Source organism: Uloborus diversus, chromosome 10, assembly GCF_026930045.1.
Source record: "Uloborus diversus isolate 005 chromosome 10, Udiv.v.3.1, whole genome shotgun sequence".
NCBI classification, from domain to species: domain Eukaryota; kingdom Metazoa; phylum Arthropoda; class Arachnida; order Araneae; family Uloboridae; genus Uloborus; species Uloborus diversus.
The window spans coordinates 93,787,548-93,808,539 of record NC_072740.1 but is presented as its reverse complement, the minus strand read 5'-3'; the positions used below and the strand labels follow the sequence as shown (position 1 = coordinate 93,808,539).

Below are 20,992 nucleotides of genomic sequence, written 5' to 3'. Positions count from 1 at the left end.
ACAACCATTCATAGGGAGCTTTTCTCAAATCAAGAACATAGGTTTTAATGAATGAATACAGCATTTTAACAATAAAAACAAGATATTTTCTTAAGTACACAAGTTAACTCTATTTCAAATGATACAACTTGAATTAGAATACAACTTGATTATAAAATTAAAGAATCACCAAAGTTTGAAAAAAGAAAACCTTTATAATCTGCGGTGACAGCAAATAGTATAACGGAAAAAAACAAAGTTTTTTTTAATTGAAAGTTCAATTTTAGCAATTAAAAACGCAAAGAAGTAATAACTTTTAAGCTTTTATAGTATTGATTCAAAAGGAGATTTCTTCTTGAAATCGCGATTATAGTGCGCTAATTACTTCGAGACAATGGAATAAAGGCAAAGGAGCTAAGGCATAATTGAAGGCTTCCTCTTTGCCTGCATGGTTGTTTATTTTAAGTAGTATTGAAAACGTAAAAGGAAATTTCCAGCTAGGTACAAAAGCAATTTTACGAAGTTCATCCTATGGTTAATAAGTAAGATTCAATACTTTGACGTTGAGGAAAAAAGATGCACAAATATGCGGCAGTGTATAATCGCACCTCATTAATTTTACTTTCTTTTTTTGAACAGATAATTGGCGAAAAATGCGTAGGGAATTAAGAGTACTTAATTTTGTAAAGCAAAAAAAAATTTTTTTTCTTCAAAAAATCAATTTTCCCTGATTTTTTGTTATTTTTGAAAAATTCCCTGATATTTCCCTGACTTTTCCCTGATTAATAAAGTTCCCTGACTTTTCCCTGATCTCCCTGATCTGTCGCCACCCTGCTTTGATGACTGCTCGACACAAAGCTTTGCGCCTCGCCTGGGCCCGTGAACACCAGCACTGGACTGTTGAAGACTGGAAACACGTTGCCTGGTCTGATGAGTCTCGTTTTCAACTGTATCGAGCGGATGGACGCGTACGGGTTTGGAGAAAACCCCATGAATCCATGGACCCTGCATGTCAACAGGGGACTGTTCAAGCTGGTGAAGGCTCTGTGATGGTATGGGGTGTGTGCAGTGGGGCTGATATGGGACCACTGATACGTCTTGATGTGTCTGTGACAGGTGCCACGTACGTAAGCATCCTGTCTAATCATTTGCACCCATTCATGACCATTGTGCATTCCGACGGACTTGGGCTATTCCAGCAGGACAATGCGACAGCCCACACGTCCAAAATTGCTGCAGACTGGCTCTAGGAACATTCTTCTGACATTAAACAGCTCCGCTGGCCATCAAAATCTCCAGACATGAACATTATTGAGCATATTTGGGATGCTTTGCAACGTGATGTTCAGAAGAGATCTCCCCCTCCTCGTACTCTTAGCGAATTATGGACAGCCTTGCAGAATTCATGGTGTCAATTGGATCCGGCACTACTACAGACATTAATCGAGTCCATGCCACGTCGTGTTGCGACACTTCTGCGTGCTCGCGGAGGCCCTACACGATATTAAGCAGGTGTACCAGTTTTTTTGGCTCTTCAGTGTAGTTTTCTAATACCATTAGCTACAAAATATTTTCAGGTTAGAACACCGAAACCATCTCTCATCAATTCACCAAAGATTGCCTAAATTAGTGCTTTTAAAACTCCAGTTTCTGATTTTTTTTTTTAAACATACGCTCCCCAATTTTACATCATTAAAGATAGCCTAAACATTTTCGACTTTTTGCAGAGGAAAAATCCCGAACCACGCCTAGCTTTAATGACTTTCAATTCAGTTTTTCGATATTTTATTCTGCAGCCCTTAAGTAGCCCCCCCCCCCCCCACTCCTTCTCTCTTAGATTGTCCAAGATAGAAACGTTTTAAGACCTCAGTATCGTGGGTTAATTTGCGTACTTACCCACTTTGCAAGAGCAGCGTTTTTTCTCAAATTCATGCTGCCGTTATTTTTCTGAGTGTTAGATCAAAAGACATTGGAATTAAGTGATTGCTCAAGTCTTAGAATATTTTACCAGAAACACGACAAAAATGCAGGAACTCGCCCATTGGTGTTTCAAACCAGCTTGAAATTTTCCCTGATTCTTTCAAAATTCCCATTTTCATCAAAATCTTTAAAGTACCTGATAGTTCCCGTTTTGCTGTGGCGTAAATATTTCATCTCGTCTCAGCAATCAATCTCAATAGGTGATTCAATTCAACTCTAAGACATTTTAAGAGCACACATAATTTTCATTTATGCGTGTAAAATTTGCAAAAAAAAAAAAAAAAACGCAAACGAAACAAAAATGAAAGAATGATTGAAAATAGAAAGAGAAAAGGATAAATTTTCAAATAGAGACGATAAATTCGATATTTCAGGGAGAATAGTGAGCAACTCCGCGGTCTGCAATGCAGTGAGTTTTAAAGGTCAAGATTTACGGTCGCCACTCGCCACGTGGCGACTCGTTTTTCAAAATTGGCGATCCCAAAAAACTTCTACAGTCGCCAACTTTTTTGGGATGTTATTTTTATTTTAGATCCCCAGAAAAGAATTCCACACCACTCCACAGATGCATCAGTACAATAAGGATTCACCGATAGAGACCGTACACCGACTGAATGTTGTTTATTTTACGAAGCTTGCATGTCCTTTCTCACCGCCTGCCTGTATGTTGATTATTTTACGTTGCTTGAATGTTCCTCTTACGCGATTCAGGTCATGTAAAATAAGCAAGAATACGGTGAATTAGGAAGCCATTTGCACAAGATCAGAGCGTTTGCTCCTTTGCCTTGAATCTTTGTTTTTTAAGTAATTAGCTTACTATAATCATGATTTCAAGAAGAAATCATTATATTTTAGATTATATTTCAGATAAATTTTGATTATGCCTTCAAAGTAATTACCTTTTCACGTTTTTAGTTTAGTTGCTCAAATGGTATATAAAATTCAAACTTTATTTTTTTACATTGTATTATACACCGCCTCGGATTATACGAAGCTTTATTTTTTCTTCAGACCCATTTTAGAACCTGCAGATTATAGGCCGCCCGCGGATAATACGCAGGAAAATATGGTTACTAAATTACAGGGTTCGTACGCTCCCGGAAAACCTAGAATTGTCAGGGAAAATGACATAGTTAAAAATGTCAGGAAAATTTTAAATTTTGCTCCAAAAAATTTTTTCCCTGGAAATTTGGTGCCTTGAGTTCTAATCTTCGTTTTTATCGATGTTTCCGGAGGAAAAAAATGTAAAAGTTTTGAGGCAAAATGACGCAGGCAAGAAAATAAAAAGGCGACCTCCCCCCAGGGGCGTAGCTAAGGGGGGGTTTTGGGGGACAACCCCCCCCCCCCCCGAAACGTTAGTCTCAAAAAAAAAAAAGAGAAAAAGAAGAGCGAAGAGAAAGAAAAAAAAAGAAGAGGAAAAAATTCCAAGCGATTATATATATATATACATATTATATATATATATATATATATATATATATATATATATATATATATATATATATATATATATATATATATATATATAAAAGAAGTAACCCCCTCCGAAAGTCGGGTCTAGCTACGCCACTGCTCCCCCCCCCCAAAAAAAAAAAACTTCCGCGGACGCCATTTTTGCCCCTCAACAGTTCCAAAGAAATAAATTCCTAGGGTGAACAGGAATTATGCACAAATTTAACGGGAGAAGAACATTTTCCTGCATCTAAAGCACAAGCCTGCGGATGGTAGGGTCAATTGGGAGTTTTTTTAATCAAAAAGTCTTTTCAGCTACGAATGAAACGTAGTCGCCATTTTTGGTCATTCATGAGATGGAAGTAGACACGATGCTTAAATGCCTAAGTTTCCAAAAACAAAGCAGAATTGGATGTTTTCTTTAATTGCAAACTAATGAAAACAACGCGAAATATGCTGCAACTTGTTTTTTTTCTTTTTTAATTTTATTTTAAATATGTAATTTTCTTGAAAAAGGAAAAATTTTGTTCTTAAAACAATCTTATCCTCATTGCCTTGGACGCAAGTGTGCTAAAAACTTTTCAACTGAATTGTGGTTTCACGAAGATTTATTATTTTTAAATTCTTTTCATGCTACAAATTCAAAAAATTATTTCTTAATTTTTGTCGTAGCCGCCATGTTTGGTCATTCCCAAGATAGCAGTACACAAGACTTTTTAAGTGCCTAAGTTTCCGAAAGTGGCGTTGGATATTTATTACAATGCAAACTATTGATAACAACGTAAAATGTGCCTTTTTTCCGGGTAATTCGTAATTATTTTCTGGAAAAATGCAAAATTTTATCTCCAGAACATTTTTTAAAAATTCTAATTGATTTAGACTCTTATGTGCTAAAAACTGACTATTTTGTCTTATAATCGTAGTTTTTTAAGGATTAATTATTATTTATAACTACTTTTATGCTACAAATTCGAAAATCTACTCATTATCTTACATTTTTTACTTAGTCACCATATTTGGTCATTTGCGAGATGGAAATAGAGTAAAATTTACAAAAACAAAAGTGATGTTTATTTCAATGTCTATTGAAAGCAATGTCTATTGAAAGTAAATGTGCAAAAAAGAAAATTTTTAATTTTAATGCAATCATCCTTTATTTGCAAAAGGAAAAAAAAAACTGATTATTGGCATTAGCCTATGATTGACAGATGTTGACTTTTGTTAGAATGCATTAGATGGTATGCCCATCAATGCAACAAGTTAATCATATTTATACTGAAAAATAGCTTTGTACTTTGCTCAATATGTTTTGTGTTACATACTAATAAGAAAATAAAAAGAAGAATCGTAAACCAAAAGTGGAGAAAGATTGCTGCCGATTACAGCAAAACGCTAATATGCATGACATGTGTCATCAAAGAAACGTTAAAACAAGTTGAAAGTACTTTGTTTTTAACAAATTGTAAACAAAAAAAAATTTGAACAAAATATTAAAAAAAAACACTTGTGACAGTTTTTTTTTTACAAGTGGTAAAGTTTCAATTCTTACGCATTGCTACTTTGAACAATTTTGACTATTTTGAAAAAATTGTTACTTTAACTTAATTTTGAATGAACAGAGTAACCTGTAATTTTCTAAAAAATAACCTAGAAAAGTCAGGGAATTTTTTTTAACCAAAAGGGTATGAACCCTGTACTTTTTTCAAATTCTCTTTCTAAAACAGTTTTATGTTTTGCTCTAAACCTTGTTCTGAAAGTATTAAAAAAAAAAAAAAAAAAAAAAACACGCCATAATGTATGTTTTTTTTACATAAACCCTCCAAGGTCGTTCCGATCCTAATTGATTCCCAATTAACTCAAACAGCTTTTATTCTGAAAATCGTCAAAATAGGAAAACAAATTAATTAATTTAAAACTTGAAAAAGCAACTTGTTTTTGACCGCATAAAGCCCCCCCCCCCCCCCCGGCCCGTTTTATCATTCCTTTGCCATAGTCAACGTTCCATGTTGTCCCATAAATCCTGTATTTCATTAAAAATCCTATACATCATTGAAAATAGAAAGAAAAAAAACTACATTTCTATACACCCCCAAAGCAGAATACTTTACAATGTTCTGCAACGTAAAATCATTTGACCAAAATTGTTCTGCAAGTACTTCAAGCATTGTACGCGAAAAAACGTGACATTTTCCACAAATTGCGTGCCAAAAATCAAAATCGTTTCATATTGGAGATTTTTTATATATATATATATATATAACTGGACTGTTGCTATTTATTTCTGTGGAAATGAGATATATTTCCGGAAACTTCACAGCTTTCAACCAAATGACTAATTAAAGAGCACTGAATTTGTAAAATTAGTTGATCATGAAAACTATAAAATCAAAAAAAACTTTAACAAGGTGTCAAACCTAAACCGATTGAGATTCTCCAAAAATAATTTATATGCTTTCTAAAATGCATAGAAAGAGCAAAGATACGAAGTTTCTAAAAATCTGAACCTAGGTATCAAACCACATTTTTTTGGTTAATTTTGCATTGCATGAAAGAGTAATTAAAATAATGCTTTTAAATAAAAAAATTACTGAAATAATAAATGAAATGAGTAGAATTTTTGTTGTATATAATAAAACACTTCAAAACTTTCTAAATATTTGAAATATTTTCTGGATGCAAAGGGATTGAAATCTCAAATGTGACACGCAATTTCTGGCGATGGACGTGTTTCAATGTTGGCATGTTTCCAAAACATACGTGTGTGGCGGAAAATGAAATGGATGAAGATCGATTGGGAAATTGCTACAAAGGACTTATCGAATTCAACATCGCGAGCTTTCCGCCAAATTATCGTAATTTGCAAGAATTTTAGATTTTCTTCTAATTTTAAGAATTATGCAGAATTTCTGCAAAATTCTATCTTGAGTTGGAAGATACGTGTAGAAAATCTGCAGTTTCTACATATTTTCTTCACCGCAGTTTCTGCAGATTTTCTGCACCGCAGTTTCTGCAATTTTCTGCACCGCAGTTTCTGCAGATTTTCGGCACCGCGATTTCTGCAGAAATTTACAGAATTTCTGCAGAAAATTTGTCAGTTTTCCTCTCACATTTAAACAGAATTGTTCTGCAGCTCAGGCAAATGTTCTGCGACGTACGTCGCAAATTTAGTAGTATTCTGCTTTGGGGCTATACACTATATCTTATATTTCTTGTTAGCATCACTTTCATAATATTTGTTTCAGAAAATACGAATCGAAATCGCCCTCCTCCCCCCATTCTCGTACTAGAGCGCTGTTTTCAAAACCTGGTAAAACTGGTGGCCACCAAGTTTTTTGAGTCAAGTGGCCATTGGCCACTTGAAAATTTTCTGAATCTTGAGGTCTAGTGAGTTTGAAATAACAGAGCAACCTAAAAAAAGTCAAATGGCACGAGTCTAAAAGCCACTCCTCTAAAGCACATTGCAAACAAAACAAGATCGTGGCGGAAAATCTAGATTGTCGATGTAAATTTGTGGTTATAGAACGCTCCAGTAATTAAAGCATATTTTTAAACACTCAACTTTTCTTTTTTTAAGTAAAAAATGAAAGAAAGTGATCGAATTTCTTTCCGTCCCGACCACCATCTCAGAAATTTTGTCCAAAAGGGAAATTCGTCTTGAGATGGAAGGTCTTGCGCCCATGATATAGGATTGCCAACTTAAGGGTTTCCCCCCAAATTTCGGAAGAAATTTTTGTACAGGGACTATTAAGGGACAGTCAATGACATAATGTAAGAACATGAGTCAACTTGAACAAAATACAAACAAAAAGGTTTCAATTTAAAAAAAAAAAGAACGCTTATTATGCAGTAGTGTCATGGGTGCAGGTTTGGTGATGTGTTCAAGACGGAAAATATTTTCAGCCCCCCCCCCCCCCACCGCCCGCATGCGGGCTTAAGGAAAAATTTGTATGTATAAATGTTGCAGATTTTAACAATGTCAGTTTTGCAATCTGTTTGGTTTAAATTTTAAGCCTTGAAATTGTAATATTTAAGTGTTTTGACATCATAAGTCCGAAAAATCTAAAATCCGGCAATAAGGGGGGGGGGAAGGGTCTGGGAGCTCTCTCCCAGAAATTTTTTCAAATTGAAGTCCAAAAAGCGCTGTGGTAGGCCATTTTGGTAAAGTTCAGGGAAAGGAGGAGTTCAGGGACTCTTACATCAATTATTTCAAACTGATAGTCCCAAAATCACAATATTGGGCAACCTTCAAAAAATATTAAAGAAAGAGGGAGGGGGGAGGGGACGCTATGGGCTTTCCCAAAATCGAAGATTTAAAAACGAAATTGTAATTTAAATTTCATAACGTTTATACGCTTTTTGAATGCACTATTGAAGGGATGGAGTTCAGGAACCCTCCTTCGGCAATATTTCGAAATTGAAGTTTCAAAAACGCAATTTTAGACGATGTTGGATAATGTAAGAGGTAAAAGCGTTTGCAGCACACCACCATTAGTTTTTTGCCAATCCTAAACATTTTTGTTGTAGCAATAAAATTGCTTAGGACATAAGATTTTCACTTTTGCAACATAAATCAGTTCTGATTCAAAAGTCTACCCAAGGTAGCGCCAATAAACTAGAAAAGAAGGAAAGGTGGGGGAAGGGTAAGGCCGACTAATGATAATGAACTGTCACCATTCCCATACAGTCTTAATTTGAAAAAGAATTCTTTTATAAGATAGCAGGTGGTGAAATTAGCAATAAAAAATCGCTTCCGTGAAGTAAATATATTTTTTAAACAGGGTACCTTTCCAACATTCATTAATTTAAAAAAGAAATAGGGGAACTGAATCCTAACTCCAGGCAGGGTTCCCGAATCACATCCCTCTTAAGGCACTCAAATATAGCCAAAAGTGGCGCTTTAAATATTTCAGCATCAAAGAATTTTTGGAGAACTCTCGAACCCCTTCCTCGGAGTTCACCACAAATGTCCAAAATTTCAATTTTTAAGGCTTCAGTTTCTAAATTGTTTTGTAGGAATGGTACCCCTCTTACCTATAAACATGACTTATGATAGCCTAAAAATTTTAATACTTTAATTTTGGAAAGTTTTTGAAAAAATCTTCCTACACTCTTCCCCTTAAGTCATCCAAAGATAGCCCAAAACAAAGCTCTTAAAATTTCAGAAACTAAAATATTTCGGGCTGGGGGAGCGGAATACCCCGCCTCTCTTTCATTGTGTTTACTAAACGCAGTGTAAGTTTTTGTTTAAGATTTATTTTTCTATTGAGAGAGCACCTTCCTTCCACACATCGCCAAAGACAACCCAAAGTTTTAAGACTTCAATTTCGAAAATGTTTCGAGAAAGACCCCTGAATTCCCTAACTATTAACTCACTCAGAAATAGCCAAAATAGCATTTCAATACTTCCGGGGAGAGAGACCCCCCCCCCCCACCCCCCACCCCCCCCGAACTCTTTCCTCTAAGTTCACTAAATTTTACTTCAATTTGCGGTTTCCCCTTTTCATCACCGAAGATTTAAGAATTTAAACTCTAAAACGTATTGAGAGAAAGCCTTCGAATTCTCTCTTCTTAAGTCTTTCAAAGATTACCTAAAGCTGAGTTCTGAATACTTCAGCTTTGAATATTTTTTGAGAAAGGGGAACCCTGAACCCCAAGACGGTCTAAAATTGCACTTTTAAGACTCCAGTTTCGTAATTTCGCCTAAAGAGAGCCCCCTCCCTCCCTCCCTCTTGACATTGCCAAAGACAGACTAAAAGATTTAAGACTTCAATTACAAACACTTTTCGGGAGAGGGTCGCAAATGCCCTTTAAGTTAAGTCATTTAAGTATAGCCTCAAATAGTTTTTAATACATCAGCTACAAAACATTTTCATGTTAGAACACCAAAACCATCTCTCATAAATTCACCAAAGATTGCCTAAATTAGTGTTTTTAAGACTCCAGTCTTCGATTCTTTTTTAAAACCCACTTTTACATCATTAGAGACAGCCTAAAACTTTTTGACTTTTAAATTTTTAAGAGTTTGCAGTGGAGAAATATCGAACCACTCCTAGCTTCAAAAATATTTTCAATTCAGTTTTTCGATATTTTATACTGTAACCCGTGAGTAACACCCCCCCCCCCCTTCCTTAGATTGTCCAAGATATCAACGTTTTAAGACCTCAGTATCGTGGATTAATTTGGGCACAGATTACCCTCTTCGCAAGAGCAGCGTTTTTTCTCAAACTCGTGCGCTGCCGTTATTTTTCTCCTTTCCTTTCTCTCTCTCCCCCCCCACACACACCCATATTTCCATTCTAGCGAGTGTTCGATTCAATGACATTAGAATTTAGTGATACCTCAAGTCTTTGTCAAAAATGCAGGAACGGTTTGCCCATCGGTGTTTCCAACCAGCTTGGAATCCCCCCCCCCCTCCTAATTATTTCCAAAATTCCCATTTTCTTTAAAATCTTCAAAATCCTTGATAGTTTGTTTTACCTGGTATGTGGACGCTCTTTGCCGAGGCGAAAATATTTCATCTTGTCAGCAATCACTCTCAAACGGTGATGCAGATTCAACTCTTAAGGCATTTTAAGAGCATACATAATTTTCATTTATGCGTGTAAAGTTTGCAAAAAAAAAACTAACACAAATGAAAAAAACGAAAGGATGATCGAAAATAGCATGAGAAAAGGCTAAATTTTCACTTAGAGCCGATTGCTTCGAAAAATCAGGGAGAATAGCGAGCAACTCCTCGGCCTGCAATGCAGTGAGTTGGAAATAACAAAGCTATACCTAAAAAAAGTCAAACGGCGCGAGCCGAAAAGCCACTCCTCCAAAAGCATGTTGCAAACAAAACAAGCACATGGCGGAAAACAAGAGAGAATGTCGATGTAAATTCGTGGTTATGGAACGGTCCAGTAATATTAAAGCATATTTTTCAAACACTCAATTTTTCTTTTTTCATTAAAAATTAAAAGAAAGTCATTGAACTTCTTTCCGTCCCGACCTCCGTCTCGGAAATTTTGTCAAGACGGAAATCCGTCCTGAGACGGAAGGTCTTGCACCCATGAGTAGTGTACAATGATTTGCGGAATAATTGTTCGATTTTATTAATTTCCTCTTGAGTAAGTTACATTGTATGACTTTAGTTCCTTCGATATCTTATCTTTTATCCCGATACTTTTTTAATTGTGCATATTTTACTTTGCATGTTGAAAAACCAATTGTTTTAATCAATACAAAACATTCAATGAGATAAACTTGAAAAGAAAGTTAGCTGTTCAGTCTTTAGCCTCTATAACAAAGTCTATGACCATTAACAACAGCAGTCCAAGTGTGAACCCTAATACTCTCTTATATTGGATGGTGTGCACTGAAAGAATGGATTTTGAGACTAGAAGAAATGTATTTCAATCTGCATTATGTGCTTATCCTCCATTCTTATTGAATGAATTTGGCTTAATGAGGAAAGGAAGCAAATCTTCGCTAGTGTCTGTCAGAGTCAAGGAATCATTGATCACCCTAGGTTTAGAGAAAGTGTCCTTCATCATTGAAGGAGGTTACTTCCCTCATGTGTTGCCTGGCGATGCCCAGTTACCTTCAGACAGATTTGCAAGCTTTTTTTAAAGTAATTAGTTTCTTGAAAAGTGAAGTTTTATCTGCACAATTGCATTTGATCCTCATTGCTTTGGAACTTTTCCATCTAAAATGCTGTTTCATGTCGACTTTTCATTTATTTATTTTGAAACAATTCTAAAACCTATTTTAACTGAAGTCTTCCAAAATGCATATTTTTTCCAAACAAATAGTTATGAAATAATTCTCTTTTAAAATGAGCAAGGCTCCATTCATATATATATATATTTTTTTTTTTTTGAATGTAGTAAAAACTAACCCCCTCCCCTCGGATCTCATCATCAATCATAATAAACCAAAAACACCTCGGAACATCTCGGAAATCATAATAAACTAAAAAAATAATTCGAAATTATATTTAAATTAACAATTGTGCTGTTAGAGAGACACACAAAATAATGATTGTGCTTTCTAGATTAATATATTTGCAAATACACATGAGTAGAAATAAAGTACTAAAGCATTACCGTAAATTTTCAGGCACGATCATAACTTTGGTTAGAACTCCTGGAAACAACAAGGAAAACCTTCTTGGAGTCGGAAATTAACATTGGCAGCATTATACTAAATGAATATTTTGCTGATCTCGAATACGTACGTAATCTGAAAGAACTGGAAGATTAAAAGCTCCAACACATCAGCATGGATTGACAAAGCTTCGGTCATATGCTCAAGCGCGGCATGAAGCAAAACAAAAAAAAAATTTTTTTTGGCACCCAGAACAATAAGGCAATTGAAAAGTAGTTGCCTTTAAACCAGGTATTTATCAATTATCCAAACTCTATTTTTGAATTATAACCGTAAGTTCACATAAACAAATTTATATAATTTTCCTACTAAACTACATAGATATTTTAACAAATTACCGAAAAAACAAATAAAGATAAAATGAAAAGAAAATTGGGGAACGAAATATCAAGGAATTAGAGATTGCGCGCCAATTATTTACTGCAATAGAAAAAAAAAATTTTGTATACAACTTGACACATGGTTACAGGTTACAGTGGAGCACGTGGAGTTTTAACTGTAAGGTTGCGTTCGACGATCATCAGCGGTCTATCGGTGAGTAACCGGATCATACCCGCAGCGTTCTATCATCCACCAGTTACCGTTTTAAGCTGTTGATTGGTTCATTGAAGCACGTGATCATTAACTGCCACGTGATTAGTTAACCGGTAATAAATATTTCTTATGTAAAATAGGCGTAGTTTCCATTTAAAAAAAATAATCCATAATTTTATACAACGCAAAATAATAATAAGCGAAGTAAAGGAACATTCTACATCATCTGGCAACATCTTGAGCACTTCGTCGCAAACACGTGACTTTCCCATAACACATAGCAACGGAGCGTAGCAACATATGCTGGAGGAAACAACCATGATTCCTCCGTATCAAAAGCGTGTTCTTTGCTGCATCGCAATTTGATTTTTATGTTTTCCTGAGAATAAAATGTGCTCTGAGTACATTGAAAACCTTTATGAGGAAGCAAAGCAGAAGTACATGGAAAAAATAAAGATTATCAATTATCAAGGTCCATATTTATTATATAAAATAACTCTCAACTAGTGCATCAGACTTTTGCCCGGGAGCTTATTGATATAGTGAATTGTTTGCTTTTTGGCGTCAGCGCTTCTAAATTAAAAGTTTTAAAGCAAATAAAAGCTTACAAGCCTACAAACAATTTGCCTCTAGATGGATGTTGGTTGTTTTTACCAAAAAAAAAAAAATGGCAGCTATGTGCTTGGTGATTGGAAATGTAAGTAAAAATCAAGTGCATTTTTTTAAGTGGTTCTATATATTCTTCATGTTTTTAATATCTTTGAATGTTAAAGACTAATTGATTAAATAGCTTTTGAGAACCCTTCTCCTTTCCATCTCAGATTTTTTTCTTTTTTTTTATGTTGTTTACATTTTGACTTAATTTTTGTTATTGTTGTTGGTGGTGGTGTAAGGAGCTTACACAAGTGTTAAAAGATTCAAAAATGCATTCTAAATATGTTGTTGTTTTTTCACAAAAGTATAGATAAAAATTTTACAATTTAAAAAAAAAAAGGACATAAATAAAAGTTATGAACATGGTTCCCACGGTCCTAAGTCCTTAGAAACTCCTTATTTTTCTCTTATAAAAATAAGGGCCCTTAAAAGTACTTAGTTTTTGCTCAAGTCCTTAAAACCCTTTGAAAGTCCTTAGTTTTCACTACTACTGGCAACTTTCTAAGCAGGGGCACTTTCTAAAGAAAAAATTCAAAAATGTCTATAGTCGTTCGAGAACAAAGTTGTGTAAATGTAATTGCAGGTAATTTTTGAAGTTTGGAGAATTAAGAGGAATGGTTTAAGAGTCCTTGGGAGTGTTTGTAACCCTTGGAATGTTTTGAAAGATACTGAAGTCGAAAAAAAGTTTAGGCTGTCTTTAGTGACTTAAAAATATTGGAGAGCATTCCTTTTTGTTGAAAAAATTACAAAACTGAAGTCTTGAAAATGCTGAAGTATTAAAAGCTCTGTTTTAGGCTGTCTTTAGGTGAATCAGGGAGAGGGGATTCTGAGGCTGTCTCTTGTCTTGAGTAATACCAAGGCAGAGGATTTTATTGTAGAAAAAATTAAAATCAGGAGTCTTAAAGACTCAACTGTAGGCCATCTTTCATGAGTACAGGGGAGAGGTTCGGGGCTTGCCGACAAATTTTTGAAGCTGGATTAAAACATCTCAGCTGTGTCTTTAGCTCTAAGCCATCTTTCTATCACTTAAGTATTTGGAGGCCGTCTTACGAAAATTTTTCGCATTTGTACTCTTAAAATTTTGGATGGTCTTTGGTAGTGTAAAATTAAAGCAGGTGCTCTCTCCAGAAAAAAATCTGAAACTGAACCATTAAAAATGCAAATGTAAGCCATCTTCTGGTGAATTTATCACAAGGATTTAGGGGGCTCTCTTTCAAAAAAATTTTGAAGCTAGTATATTTAGAACTCTTGCTTCAAGCTATCTTTGGTGATTCAATGGTGGAAAAAGTTTTGGGCTCTCGTCTGAAAAATTTGAAGTCTTGAAACTTTTGGATTGTCCTTGGTGATGTAAATATAGGAAGGACTTAGAAAAAAATCTGAAACTGGAGTCGTAAAAAACGCAAATTTAGGCCTTTGGTAAATGTAGGCATCTATGTTTGGTGATTCTCTTCCAACCTCAGGGTTTCCACTACGGTCGCATTTTTCGCATAATGCGAAAACACTATCTGAATTGCGAAAATAAAGCAATGCATTTTAGCTTTTTTGCTTGAATAAAAAATAAATTAATTTTTTGAAAAAAGAAGAAATGTATGATAATAGAGAGGAAGCGTGCATGGAGATAACCAACTTAATCTTTTTTAAATCTTAGCTAAGATGTTAAAACTACAATTAAGTTCAATAACTATTAGTCTTATCCAGCATTATGTCCCCTGAATGACTGCTTTATTAGGAGGAGGGGACTGCAACATTCTAAACACCAATCGTGTTTTCTTTTTTTTTATTTTATGTTTTAAAAAAATAGCTGTTGTACTTATTTCTTCAAAGATGTCGCAGATGAAGTATGAATTGTATTTTCAACTGGAGATGAAACACACTGAGGCATATATAAATATATGAGAATGTGTAACATTTTAGCATTTTGCTAACATTTTCCCCTCAATTTTAGCTTTTATGCTAAAGAACTTTTGAACCCAGCTTAAACACTGTCCAGCCTCCAGAAATGTTTCAGAATTGATGAATTATCGGCCCAATTTTAAGCTGATGTCTTTTGTTAGGGGCTGGTGAGATTCCCCTCGAAAAATTTCTGAAGCTGACCTATATGTAAAGAACACTACTTTAGGAAATTTTTAAGGGACTTATGGGGGGAGGGAAGAATTAGAGCCACTCTGCCAAAAATAGTTTTAGTATTGTATTCTTAAAACTTATAGGCTGTGTTTGGTAAGATAAAAGTAAGGCTCTTCTTTGAAAAATTTTGAAATTGGAGTGTTTTGTGAAGTTTGGAGGACTCTCCCTCAAAAATTGTTCGTAGCTGAAGTTTTAAAAACACTATTTTAGGCCATCTTTAGATGATTTAAGTCTAAGGGGATTCAGGCGCTATTCTGTAGTTCTTTTGAAATGGAAATCTTGAATGCCCGACTTAAAGCTAGCTTTTGTGAAGTTCAAGGAAAGGGTAACAGTGGGGGATATTCTTCAAAATGTTTTAAAAACTGAAGTCTAAAAAACTAGTAAGCTCTCTTTGGAGATGTAGGGAGAGTAGTAAACTAATTTTAAATGGAAAAAACATTCGTTTTGTTAATGAAGTTTTTGCATTCTTATTAAATAATATTTCTTAAAAAAACTCAATACATTTTGTGTTATTTTTGCTCATTTTGCATAGAAAAAATTAGTGCCTGAAATAGTATTATTGGCTAGGTGCATTCAAGTAACAAGGAGGAGTAGAAATATATAGCCTTATGAAAATGAAAAATTGACTATAAGAGAAATCAGACCAATTTAGTTCAGTGGCGGATCCAGAGACCTGTTTTGGGGGGGGGGCGATTTTATCCATGGGCGATTGGTCCACAAAAAATTGGGGGGGGGGGGGGCAGAGAAGTCACGGGAGGGGGATGCAGGCAGCGTCCTTATTTATTTATTTATTATTTTATTTTAAATTTTATAAAATTGGGCTATGGTATTTTTGTTGTTGGTTAAATGATCGTCTCAAAAAAAAAAAACCTAGGGACACGACCTGAAATTTCAAGACAAATATCAACAGTAGAATTCCTTCTTTCGATTCAAAGCTCCAATTTAATCTTCATCAAAAAAACGTGACAAACATTTAAAGTACCCTTATTAAGTAAATTCTTCTTTCTTTAAACACGTGAATCGATCAGCACCAGCATTTTCCAGTCGATCTATAACTTAGTTAGAAAAACGGAGGGGCAGTGCCCCTTTGTTTTTGAAAAGGAGGGGCAGTTGCCCCCAAGAGCCGCCTATGATTCCATCCCATCCGTTCTCACATGCGCTCAAAAGTATCGGACGCACAAAAGCTATTTCGTTGCGAAGATCATTCATGAGCTTTTAAATTGAGTCTTACAAATAAAGGAAATACATTACCTTATATCGCCATTTTTTATATATTTTCTCTCATTCTATTATGGAATGAAAAAAAAATACCATTCTAATGTAACGTGGGATTTTCAGAGATCAATATGACATGGATTTATGAGGCATTTCTATGAATCTCCTCGGTAATACATTTTTGAATAAAAATAATGTCTAATGATTGCAGAAAAAATGAAAACAAGCAACTACCAAACACACACAAACACACATCACAAAAGCAAACGATTAAAAACTGCTGAGTTGGACTTATTTACTATTTACATAAAGTTATCTGAAATATAAAACATTTATGACGCGGAGATGACTGAAAGTTCTGACTCTTGTTTATTGTAGAGTAACGTTTATTGTATTGTAAAAGTTTGTATTGTAAAGTATTAACTGAAGTTTCACAAATAAGTCAAAATAATAACAGTAATAATAACGATAATAATTTTATTATATTAGCAATAGTAACAATAATTTGTAAAGCGAAGAAATTAAAACTGATAGCGAGATATATAAAAACAATTAAACAAGATTAAGTTTAAAGAAGAAGAAAAAACTACAAATAGCGGCAGTAAAAAACGCGAAACAAAAGTTTAAATAAAGACATATCGAAATAAATCTTGTAACAAAAATTGCTTTTCTGATAGAACCAGAAGCAAATAAAGCGGTTAATTTTCGTTATACAAAACATAATTTTCCACTATTTAACCAGTATTAAAATAAATTTAGGATCAAAATAAAACGTTTTAAGTGTAGTTTACTTTTGTTTGAATAAGATTTTACTAGGAAATGCGAAATACAAGAGACAGAAAAGATCTTTTAACAATTAAAAAAAAAATTGATCTGTTAAAAAACCATATTCTGTTACAGCATTGTTAAATTACACTTAATCAGTAGCGTAGCAAACTTGGATGTCAACCGGGGTGGTAATCTGAGCTATCACCCCTCACCCCTCCCCATCAACAGAAGGCGAAAAAAAACCTTATTCAATGTTCGATGAAAGAAACGAAGTTCATACGATATTCATAAACAAAACGAAATTGTGTCCCCCCCCACGAGAGGGATACCATCCGAAATAAACGTTTCCCTCGTATTGATACCAATGCATTTGGGAGATTATAAAACATATGCGAATTTCTGTTGGTATTTACATTTTTCCGGAACTCTTACATGCATTTTGGGAGTCTCCGCCCCCCCCCCCCCCCCCGCCCCACTCCATATGAGAACCAGCCGCCTCAAATGCCCTTCTAGTGAGACCAATATGTTTGATAGAAAAAAAATATTTTTTTTCATGTTGGAAATAAAATTCAGAATTGAAACATCGAAATTTCTCATATTCATTTTAGTGTCACACTCTAGGGGGTGTCACCCGGCTTAGCCCCGCCCTGCAAAATAATTTTTAATATAAATTGAAATGTTGGGGAATTTTTTTTAGAATTGAAGCATTTAAATTTTTCAAAAAAAGTTGAAGTTCAATTTCGGGTGCCACTTGGGGCAAACCCATCCGCGCCACCGTAGCAATGCTACTGACTTCATCAACTCACATTTATATGTAAAATAATTAAATTTATCAAATAGATAAAGGAGAAAAAAAAACCCGTATTTTCATATCAATCAACTAAAAAACCGCAAATTAAGAGAATATGTAATACCCCCCCCCCCTGGAGCAAAAATAAAACGTATGTATGGCACCAGTTATAAATATGCAGGAATGATTACACCTTCGAACGATATAAAACAAATGCTGAGAAGGATATGTGCTTTCAATTTTTAACATTTATCATTTAAATTTTGAGCATAAATGAAAAAAATTTAATGTATAAATTTTGAATTTGAAAAAAAATTAGATTATTCTTCAGAAAGTGTTTAAACAAAAACGATTTATTTTGGTATGCAACCTAAAAGTAAAAAAAAAAAAAAACACAAAGTCTGTTGGGGGGGGGGGGGGGGCGATCGCCCCAATCGCCCCCCCCCCCTGTGGATCCGCCACTGATTTAGTTGGACAGTGAGAAGTCAGGGAATATGATTTTGTTCTTCCTGTGGTCACCTTGTGTATATCAAGGGCTAAAATACTATTTCTTCAGTATGATGGTATTGTAAAAGTTGGTGCTTAGAGTGCTGTGCTTATCTCAAAATTTATACTAATTGTTAACAAGCAATTCTTTTTAATATAAGATAATGTAACTTCTCTGGGCTGGAATTTCCTATCTGGACTATTTTCAAGGAAGTATTTCGTAAAGCTCTGTATGTTATCATCCTGCCCTGAATTTTAGCCCTTGAATAAATGGTTCAAGATAGTGATTTATTAACTTCTGTGTAAATATTTAATCATACTAAAAACTAAACTATTAAAATAAGTACTATTAAATTAGTTCTTCTCATGTTTTTTGGAAAAAATTAAGAATTGAGCTTTCTGTTTTCTTACATCAACTATTTTTAGTCTGACTTTGTAATGTTTAAAAAGTAATATTTCTGCCAAAAAATGCTTAAAAACTTAGGCATATTTGTATGATACATATATATAGATTTAATTATAAATAAGTTGATGACTAGTTGATATTTTGAGGTCCTTAATTTATTTTAAAAAGGTCCTTACTTTTTTGTTTTGGTTAAAGAGTGGGGACCCTGTATGAATAATTAAGTAGGTTTTTGCAAATGTAATTGAGTTAATTACAGTAGATTCTCAAAAATCCGAGGTAATTGGGGCTCATTCTACCTTGGAATACTGAATTATCTGCAAAATATTTAGGGTTTAAAATTTTACACTATTCATACAATATTGCTACCTGTGTCTTTTCTTCCTTGTCCAAAAAAGAAAAAATAAAGTATCGTCTTTACGAAAAATATATCACTTTTATTTCAACATGAATTTAAATTTTGATTACTCTTAAACGAATTTTGACCTTTTTTTTCAGGATGACTATAAGAATTTATGTGTAAATTTGTAGACAGCCAAAAAGTGCATTTTAAAACTCTCTGAATCCATTTCGACAAGATTTATTCTGATGCCTGTATCTACATATGTGCGAACAGTCGACGCCATGTTTTACCCTTCCTTTTTCAAAACAAATTGCTCTCTAATATTGAAAAAGAGTATTACAGGTTCTTTGTTCTGGAAAATCAATTTTCATTTCAAGTTATTCAATGTACCAAGTTGGTCTTTAATGTATGATCCACTGAATCCATATCTTGTAGTTAACGAATATTTCATTCCATTTTGATTTTCAAATATTAATGTAAAACATTTTTTAGGCACTAAAAATCGAAATTGAAGTATACATAAATCACCTCGAATTAAGCGGAACCTCGGACTTTCAAGACTCGGATTTTGTACATGGATTCATACATATGTATGTTAATAGTTAGACAAGTCTAAGGATCTATATTCAAAAGGGAAAATAAAATAGCTTTTTCATTCCCATTAATGCCGTACATTCATTTTTAATTTTAGGAAGGAAAGCAGCAAATAGTACAAGTAGAGTCTCACTAAAACAATCTCTAAGGGACCTTTGAAATCAATTTTTCTTATCTGAACAACAAACAATAGGATAGGGATCGTAAATGTAGTTTGTTTTAGCAGTAATAAGTTTTAAGCATGTTCAAATTAACGAGGGTCTGATGTACTTATGATGTTCAACAGAAATTGATCATTAAAGATTTTCATATGACTCATATATAAAATAATCAAAAATACTTCAGAACTCTTAGTGTGCATCTGTTTTGCTAAGTTTTAATTAACACAGCTAATTTTCACTAATTTTACAGGTGAAACATCCCCATCGGCTGATACTGACTTTAATACTGAATAGTATGCAGCAAGGAGATTTGGTTTCATATTTAACACCAAATCCTATGTTGCTACTTTTCAGTTCATTCGAAATGTCATGGTGTTCGTTGGTATCCAGGCTGGTAATGTATGATCTGATTAATTCTGCATGAAGTTGAAATTCGTGTCATTCGTTTATTCTGGATTTTGTAGATTTTTTTTTATTGGGGCTGAAAACGTGCAGAGAAAATTGAATGCTGACTTTAATACTGGATAGTATACAGCTGAGACATTTGGTTTCTTATTCAACACCAACTCCACTGTTGCTACTTTTCAGTTAATTGGAATGTTTGTGGTGTTTGTTGGTATCCATATTGGTAATGTATGATCTATTTAATTTTGCATGAAGTTGAAATTGCTTGTTTGTTTTGCTAAGTTTTAATTAACATAGCTAATTTTCGGTGAAACATTCCCAATGGCTATTTGAGAAACCTCTAAATGTGTAGTTTCATTCCAATCTACAAAGCCTCAGTCAGTCTGCCCACTGTACTTGTGTGGCTGGATTCGGCAAAGCATGCACACATATTGCTGCATTGATGTTTTTGGAGCAGGGTATTGTGAAAGAGGGAGGAAAAATCCATCACCTCCATCGAACAATATTGGGGAAAACCAAAAAAAAGTATTGATTTTGCTCACATCACCTCCATCGAACAATATTGGGGAAAACCAAAAAAAAGTATTGATTTTGCTCAAGTAAAAGATATTGATTTTCCTAATCCAGGCATGAGCAAGGAAAGTGCCTAAAAAGAATTACCAACAATGCCACAAATGGGGGATGATGAGTTTTTAAAATCTTGCGACCAACTCCAAGATGCTGTGTGCAACAGTACTGTTTTAAATGTTGTACCTGGCTTCAACAAGTTCAAACTTAATCATTCATGCTTAACTTACTGACGGTTTTGGACGTCTTATAATGCCCTAGCGAGCACGTTTCAAAAGCATTTTAAACTTATTTTTCTGATGCTAAATGTTCTTTGTTAAATGGTCTCAAGCACATGGCGATGGCTAGGCATTGATAGAAGGTAGCGCACTTGATTTACATGGCAAGTTCCC

The 20,992-nt window shown here is 34.3% G+C and overlaps 1 protein-coding gene across 2 annotated transcripts in view; it reads right to left on the bottom strand.

Moving 5' to 3' along the window:
* The window catches only part of LOC129231527 (glutamic acid-rich protein-like), a 276,821-nt gene extending 265,158 nt beyond the window's left edge, over positions 1 to 11,663 (bottom strand). For both annotated transcript variants that reach the window (XM_054865866.1, XM_054865867.1), the window contains exon 1: positions 11,496 to 11,663. The gene's annotated coding sequence lies outside the window, so the exon portion shown is untranslated. The remainder of the gene's footprint in view (positions 1 to 11,495) is intronic.
* Between the last annotated feature and the right edge of the window lie 9,329 nt (positions 11,664 to 20,992).